Source organism: Mustela erminea, chromosome 3, assembly GCF_009829155.1.
Source record: "Mustela erminea isolate mMusErm1 chromosome 3, mMusErm1.Pri, whole genome shotgun sequence".
Taxonomy (NCBI): Eukaryota; Metazoa; Chordata; class Mammalia; order Carnivora; family Mustelidae; genus Mustela; species Mustela erminea.
In genome coordinates, this window is record NC_045616.1 from 7,308,203 (window position 1) to 7,316,929 (window position 8,727).

The 8,727-nt window shown below is 42.2% G+C and overlaps 2 long non-coding RNA genes across 2 annotated transcripts; both read left to right on the plus strand.

Moving 5' to 3' along the window:
* The first annotated feature begins 3,102 nt into the window (after nt 1-3,102).
* LOC116585847 lies at nt 3,103-3,501 on the plus strand. The gene is made up of 2 exons (XR_004283789.1): nt 3,103-3,243; nt 3,282-3,501. It is a non-coding gene; the product is annotated as an uncharacterized LOC116585847 (long non-coding RNA).
* Nucleotides 3,502-6,209: 2,708 nt separating this feature from the next.
* LOC116585848 lies at nt 6,210-7,115 on the plus strand. The gene is made up of 3 exons (XR_004283790.1): nt 6,210-6,224; nt 6,707-6,712; nt 6,809-7,115. It is a non-coding gene; the product is annotated as an uncharacterized LOC116585848 (long non-coding RNA).
* The last annotated feature ends 1,612 nt before the right edge of the window (nt 7,116-8,727 follow it).

Genomic DNA, 8,727 nt, shown 5'->3' on the forward strand with positions numbered 1-8,727 from the left:
TTAGCAAAACTTCAAGGTGAGGGCAGTTAAGTCCCCAGGGGAGAGCCACTCTGTTTCAAGGGCTTGTCAGTAGGCAAGAAATTTTAATGATTTTCTTCTGCTTCTGTTTCCCACATCAACTAAACTTGAAGTGAGATGGCCTTAATTTTCTTGGCCTCCACATTTTAAGTGTGCCAAGGTACATGTAAAATTGATTTATTTGCACAAGGTACTGAGTTTGGGGTTTTTTGTTTGTTTGTTTGTTTGTTTGTTTTTTTTAAGAAACAGCTATTTAATTGATGTGGGAAACAGAGGCAGAAGAAAAGTTATTAAATTTCCTTACTATCTAGAGACCACTGAGAAGTCCTTGAAACAGGCAGAGTGACATTCTTTTGGGGACTCACCTGCCTCTACCTTAATACTTTGCTAAGGGCAAAAGGCAATCCTAACCTGACTGAAGAGGGAGCACGGGGCTGGCTGAAGACAAAGCAAAAGCTGGCGCCTTGAACCCCCCTCTCCATCTGCTCTCCCTCTGTCCTAGTGTAGCATCCCTCAGGCAGCCCTGACTGCCATGAACAATAAGCAAATAGTTAACTTGCAGAGCTCACAATCCTGCTAGACAGGAGTCTCCCTTGGTTTACAAATGTTCTAAATCTCACTAACAAAGACAATTGATAGAAGGATTGTGACAACCCAAGAAAAAGTCTCCCAAATCTCTTAATGTTAATGGCTGGTCTAAAGACAACATTGATCCAGCTGCAAAGGCAAGGCCTCCAGTAGGCCTGGGACATCCTGGCACCTTGTAGGCCCTCTTTAGCATATGAAAACTCCATTGAAACCTCCCTTCCCCTCACCTTCCCCCAACCGCAGGGTACATAACCTGCCGTCCCTCACAACCCGGGGCTGCAGCTCTTCCTGCCCACGGGTCCTGTCCCCATGCTTTAATAAACCACCATTTTGCACCAAAGATGTCTCAAGAATTCTTTCTTGGTCATCGGCTCCGGACCTCAGCCCACCGAACCTCACCTAGGTTCTAGAACTTCATCATATGGTGCCCGAACATGGGGCTGTGAGTCTTTACATTTGGACTCTGAGCCTCGGTGCAAAATGGTGAGTACTTTCTCTCCTTTTCCTTTACTCTTATTTCAGGGCTTTTCAAGGAGTAAGGTCTTATTGGAACACTTGCATGTCAGTTGCTCAGGCTGCAATCCTCTAGCCCATGGCTACTCTGCAGGGAGGAGAACGTCTGCCTTTTGGCTGTTAAGTTAGTACCCTGCATGGAATGGCAATAAGACCCAGAAACCTGATGGCCTCTCTTTATCCCTGTTCTTATATAAAGTTGTCTGTCTTGGGCACGGGACAGCTACCTAAGTCACCACGATGGCTGCCAATCTTAAGACTCCCGTGTGAGGTTTCCTCCTGATTAATCTAATGTAATCCCCTCCACATCCCTGGTCTAGTCACTTCTGGCCGAGGGACCTCCACTGGGAGCCGGCCGAAACCAGTACCCGATTGAACTAAAACGCAACCGGGGACCGTTTCCTAGGGAAGTTGGCTGCAAGGGCCACATGTGTTGGAATGTCGCATAGACCATGATGGATTTCAGTCTTGACTGTTTCTTGTCAGTGTCTTCTACAGACTATTTAAAGCTATGAAATTGTGTAATTTCCCCTTGCCAAACTTTTCTAGCATATTGTGTAATTTCCCCTTGCCAAACTTTTCTAGTATTTCCATGGGTTAAAATGGCAAAACAGTATGCGGTCTTCAGGACAGACGATGGCATGGCATGGCACAAGTATTTTGGTCCATTCACCAGACACCCATCGGCAGCCTAGGATGCGATGGGGAAGTGGAGGGACGCCGGCACCCCTCCAGGGCCTTTAGGGCAGAAATGCCTTCCCAGGGAAGGCAGGATGGTGATCAATAGCGATAACTTGAGGGACGCCTCTGGTCGCTTTTGACACACAGGAACCTCTGACATATCCTGCGTGGGACGCCACCCAGGAGTCAGGGGGCATTTGGTAATGGACCTTCTTTGCTTTTCTGGACTCTACCTTGGGGTGCCTTTTTACCCACTGGAAATAATTTGGATTGCAAAACTTAGGAAAGGACTGAGCTCCTGTAACACTGCATGGCCTCAGTGGGATCTATCAGTTAGATCTCTGCAGGAAACAGGGCCAATGGACCTAGGATACCTTCACTGCTCATACCTATGCCTTCATTGCTCTGCACCAGGACCCCAAATAAGGGGCTTTTGTGGAATGTTTGCCCAAATAAGTCAGCTAGTAAATTTCCTCCTGACATATTGGATGATAATTATGTAAATAAGCCTTCTTCTAGTAAACCCAGGTTGCTGGGCCATCCCTAGCAAAGGGGACTCTGACCCTATTTCTGTTTCTCCTAATAGATGTGGGAACTTCTCCTTTACTCACTTCCCGTGTTAATGGCTATAACTGGAGCAAACGGGGGTTAGTCTAACTCGAGACAGGAACTGTAAGGAATATTCCTAAGCAGCTGCCGAAACTCCCTTTGTTTCGGGGAAGTTTCCCTGTGTTCTCTGGCCGACTTGGACTGCTTAACCCCTACCCCCACCTTGCTGGTGGGAAAGCACGGCATCTGCTCCTCTGTTGGGGCTTATGAGCTCCAAAACTGGGAATCCTTTCTCTGCCTCCTGGCAGCACTTTGTTTCTTCTGTTTCCCCTTTCTCCTGTTTCTGTGCACCAACCTGCGTGCAGCCTGCATGACTAGCCTCTAGATCATGCAGTACGGCTCCTTCTCTCTTCACTGTCAAGGAGCAAGAAGAGCACCCCCTGGACATAACACCCCCCACTCCGGATCTTCCCACTTGTGTCTCAGGTAAACATTCAAAGTGGAGTGGGTCCAGGTGAAATGTAAATCAGTATTGGAATTAACTTAAGTTTGTTGGTTTAATTAAGATAGATATGTCTTTTAAGTTATTAGCAGTAAATGTGAAACTTCAAAATTTACTGAAGGTCAAATAAGCTCATGTTGTTTGTTAAAATCTGTTAGCAAAGAAATGACTAAACTGATGGTTAATTGTCTGTCTCAAAGTTTTAATGGGTAATTGCTGAAGTAACTTTCAAAGTCTTTGGTAACCTGAAAGTTTTAAAGTTTTGCTTGGATGACAAATGGAATTGAATTGTGGACATCTATATCTTAACCAAACAGGATAAAAAGCTAAGTCGTTAATTACTGCATGTAGATTTGTGCTTTTGACTTACTTAACTGCAAAGAAACTAAGAAGTTTCTTTGTTTAAACTTAAACTTCCTAAAGTTTAAAGTTTAAATCTGTTGGTAAACGTGTTTTGCACTTTTCATAAATTTGCACTGTTTCATAAATTTGTCAGCTAAAGAATTCTGTTGTAACAGTTCACAATTGGTTAATACTTAGTCTTCACTAGATATTAAGGGGTTTCCAAGAGTATAAAATTCTGCTTAGTGTAACTAAGACTGATGGAAATAAGGGAAACTCTGCCGGAAAGTAGATGATATGTAAGAAAGTTTTAAAGAAGGGAAATGCATTTTATTAAAGATAAAAGGTAATTTTTGTCCTAAATGAAGTGGTTGTTTGGAAGGAAATGGCTTGGTACAAAACCTGAATGCAAAGGCAAATTGTAAAATATTTCTGAAGGGAAATCTTCAGAAAAGGAATTTTAGCTATGGTCAAAATGGACTAAATGAATGGGTTTTAAAGGTACATTGATACAAGACTGAAATTCTCTGTTCAAAGGACAAGGTTTTTCTTAGATTAATTGATCTGCTGTTAAGAAAATGTAAATGGTTTTTCTCTTAGCCTGCCCAGAAAAACCAATTTCTAGGTTTTGTTTTATCACATGTTTAGCATCCCTAATTATATTTAGGCATTTGCTTTAAAACTTTATAAGATTTTAGCAAATGTTGACATAATTTAAGTTGTAAATCTCTTTAACTCAGGCTTTTCCTGATATGCGAAGTTGCTCATGAAGTACTACTGAACCAGTGACAAACATTGGGTTACATTTGGGAAAATGCTATAACTATTCTAGAGATTCTATGCACTTGCTAAGGTTTTAATGTTTTGAGAGATCATCGCTTGATATTGTAATTATGGGAATGTTATGTGTCACAGAAATTGTAACCTGATTTCCTTGCAGCTAAATTGTAAATTCTCCTCATCAACTCTAACCATATCCATTCTGAGTTTTTGTCATTTATAATTGTTTTAATTCTCTTGTAAAATTATCTTCAAGGATATTCCTATAAAGGACTTTCAGGACAAATACAGATATTTGATTTACTTGCAAATCTGAAAACTGAAATGGGTAAGAATTACTAACTAAAGCTCCATTCACCAGATTTAGTAACATGGGACTAAATGAACAAAAAGATTTACTGTGTCTCTTAATGTTTTGTCTTATTTTAGACATTGCTGGTTCTCTAATGTTTGCTCTTCCAGACTAAGGATACTTTTTCTTAAGTTGTCTACAGAGATGTAAAAGTATTGATTTGTAAGTGAATCAAGGCATTCAACTTTTCTCTCTATCTGAACCCTCTGAAACCAAAAGGTCTCAGTAAGTATTCTTTCTTCCATGGCAATCAGTCATTTGCATAAATTCAATAAGAATCTGTTCTCCTTGTAACAGGACAGCATTGGAAACGGGTTATCTTACCAAGGCTTTGACTGGGATGTCATATTTGAAAAGACTCAGATATGACCAGACAGCTTTAAGGAACTAAGGTTGACTTTATGAAACCTGGAGCTATAAAGCCCCTTGGGACTATTGGCCTGATACCTTGCTTACAGAGTTCCCAGCAGCCTCACCAGGTGAGTAAAGAATGTCACTCCTTGGTAGGTGCAGAGTCTCAGAAGAGGAACTCGCCCAAATCGACAGGTATTACAGGCATGCCTGATGGCAAGTACAGGGCTTGGCTTCTGGCCCGGAGAGGCTACTAAAAGTTCAAGCAAGAGATTCCTTATAAGAAGTTCCAGAAAAGCAGATTCTAAAAGATCTATATGATCACACTCACTGTTCTTGCTGAGCTTATGTAAACAATGAGCCAAGTTTGTTAAAACTGGACCTGCTTCACAAGTGAATTAATCCTGATTTGGCTATCTCTGAAAATGAGGGTTATTTTAGAGAGAAAAATTCTGTTTTAGTAACACACCTTTATGGATGTTAAATTCTAGATTTGATAGTCTTTAAATGTTTACCTAAGCTAAACAATTTGAGGTAAACTTCAGAAAAGTTGCACAATAGCTTCTTTAGTCGATCTTATTATTTTGTGGGGATAGTAGCAAGACCCCATTGCACATGATTGAACAACTGGAAAATGGAATTGATTCCCCTACAATTGTATAACTTAACTAACACCTTGTTTGTTGCTGGGATAATGAAATTGCCTAAAAGTCAGCCTATCGCACCCCATAGGATTAACTATGGACTTGTGGAGATAATGGATGATCCCACTTTATGATTGGATCGGATGAGGCATGGGGAACTCCCCTTATCTCAAGCAAGTTTTCTCCCACTTGCCAGTGATCCTCTGTAATCAGGATATTGTTAAGGCTGGACCACTCAAAGGGCTACTTAATGGTTTCATCCCTTAGTCGTATTTATCCTAGAAGTCACCTCTGTTCAGGTGCAATTGCAAACAGATGCTTTAGCTAATCATAGAACAGCCCTCATAAAAGGAGCCTCAAAGCTCACTGTGGAACAGCCCCTAACTAATGAGTTCACATCAGGTCCAGATTTGTCTTAGAATTTAAAGGCCACCAATGAATGATGGAGGCTGACTAATTAAATACTGGGCTACAATAACAGATATGCCAGAAATAATACTTAAAACTTGTCAAACTTTAAACCTAGTTACCTGTATGCCTGAACCTGACCACTGTACTTCTTTCTCTATAGAGCAAAACCGTTCAGAGGTTATTGATCTTGCTTACTCTATTTGGCCAGATTTAAGATGCCTCTGTTAAAAATGTGAATGACAGTTTACTGATGACAGTAGTTTTCATAGAAAAAAAAAAGAAGAAGAAAAGCTAGGTATACTGTAGTGCTCACTAGCACTTTTCAATTGCAAAAGCCTTAAAAATAAACATTAACATTGACTCCAAATATGCCTTCCTGATACTACATGCCCATGGAGCTACTTGGAAGGAAAGGGGATTGCTGTCAAGCCATAACTCCCCAATCAAATATGGGTCTAAATTACAAGACCCCCATAAGGCTATACTAAGGATGGTGTATATCAAATCTAGGATACATATTTGTGTTTCATACCCACACCCATTGGACAGCTCACTCAAAATGCAGTTTTATGCTGGGAACAAAAGAATCATACGTCTGATACTTGGGGCAAATAACACACAGAATCGAGGATGGCTATCATTAGAAATGTGTTCCCAAATAATAGTACTCCAGGCTACTGAATGTTTTGCTACTGATTGGGTAAGGTGACGTGGCATTAGACGGTCAGCTCCAAAAAGAAATGACTGAATATGTGGAACCAACCTGTGGCCCTGGCTGACTCCAGGGTGGATGGGTCGCTGTACTTTAGGATCTGCCTGGATTCATGGGTGCATTACTAAAACCATCACCACTCCAGTTAATCTCCCCCAGTTTAAAACAAAGATACACACGATTGGGTTTTAAATGGTATGATCACTTAGCTTCCATTTTTGTTCCATCTGTGGGACTAGAGGATGTCATGTGGCATGTAGAAGCCCTTAGTAAATAATACTACAAAGGCGCTCAGTGATTCACTAAAGAGCCTCTCCCTACTTAATACCAAAGTCTCAGATACGCAAGGCAGTCCTACAAAATAGGATGTCCTGACAGCAGCACAGGGTGGCATATGCGCAATTATCAAAGCAGAATGTTGTATGTACATCCCAGACTAACACAGAACTGTCACAGAACTAATAAAATATATGAATGCCCAGATTAAGGCTCTACAAGATCCTTCTCTCTCAGTGATTGGTTAAGTTCCTGGTTTGAAGGAGGACTATGGCCAACAATTAAATCTCCTTTTCGGGCTTCTCATTTTTATCGCCTTATTAATCTTAGTATGTTGTTTTGTTCATTGTTTCTCTACTTGGTGCCGAGACTCCATTGCTGCAATGACGTCACAGCAACAGATAATCCTGACCACGCAGAAGACACTTATTCACTGTCAGCGCTGGATTCAGCTGCCTCTGGTTTTCGTAACTCCCTTATACATCCCTCAACTGATCAATGTTGACCCGAGCAGGTAGGGACAGCTCTACGCCCCTATTCAGCAGGAAGAAGTTAAAGAAGATGAGACTTTCCACCTTCAACCACCTTAAAGATTTAAGGGTCAAAATTGTTAAGGGGGGAATGATGAGGGAGCACGGGGCTGGCTGAAGACAAAGCAAAAGCTGGCGCCTTGCACCCCTCTCTCCATCTGCTCTCCCTCTGTCCTAGTGTAGCATCCCTCAGGCAGCCCTGACTGCCATGAACAATAAGCAAATAGTTAACTTGCAGAGCTCACAGTCCTGCTAGACAGGAGTCTCCCTTGGCTTACAAATGTTCTAAATCTCACTAACAAAGACGATTGATAGCAGGATTGTGACATCCCACCAAAAAGTCTCCTAACTATCTTAATGTTTATGGCTGGTCTAAAGACAACATTGATCCAGCTGCAAAGGCAAGGCCTCCAGTAGGCCTGGGACATCCTGGAACTAGGCCCTCTTTAGCATATGAAAACTCCATTGAAACCTCCCTTCCCCTCACCTTCCCCCAACCGCAGGGTACATAACCTGCCATCCCTCACAACCCAGGGCAGCAGCTCTTCCAGCCCACCGGTCCTGTCCCCATGCTTTAATAAACCACCATTTTGGACCAAAGATGTCTCAAGAATTCTTTCCTGGTCATGGGCTCTGGAACTAACCCCACTGAATCTCACCTATATTCTAAAACTTTACCATAATCTCAAGATGAAGATCTAAATGTGAAAAGTTTGCTAATACACTACTGAATTTTAAATCTGTGGCACAATCATTATAAACATGGGGTTTGTCTGTGTTTCTCTAAATTGATTTCTGCCTTCTAATCTGTAGTTACTGGAAAACTAGTGGTGAAGTTCTAGAACCTAGGTTAGGTTCGGTGGGCTGAGCCGATGACCAAGAAAGACTTCTTGAGACATCTTTGGTGCAAAATGGTGGTTTATTAAAGCACGGGGACAGGACCCGTGGGCAGGAAGAGCTGCAGCCCCGGGTTGTGAGGGATGGCAGTTATGTACCCTGCGGTTGGGGGAAGGTGAGGGGAAGGGAGGTTTCAATGGAGTTTTCATATGCTAAAGAGGGCCTACAAGGTGCCAGGATGTCCCAGGCCTACTGGAGGCCTTGCCTTTGCAGCTGGATCAATGTTGTCTTTAGACCAGCCATTAACATTAAGCGATTTGGGAGACTTTTTGGTGGGGTGTCACAATCCTGCTATCAATTGTCTTTGTTAGTAAGATTTAGGACATTTGTAAGCCAAGGGAGACTCCTGTCTAGCAGGATTGTGAGCTCTGCAAGTTAGCTATTTGCTTATTGTTCATGGCAGTCAGGGCTGCCTGAGGGATGCTACACATATGATTGAGGGGGAGCGGATGGATAGAGGGTGCAGGGCGACAGCTTTTGCTATGTCTTCAGCCAGCCCCGTGCTCCCTCATCATTCCCCCCTGAACAATTTTGACCCTTAAATCTTTAAAGTGGTTGAAGGTGGAAGGTTTTATCTTCTG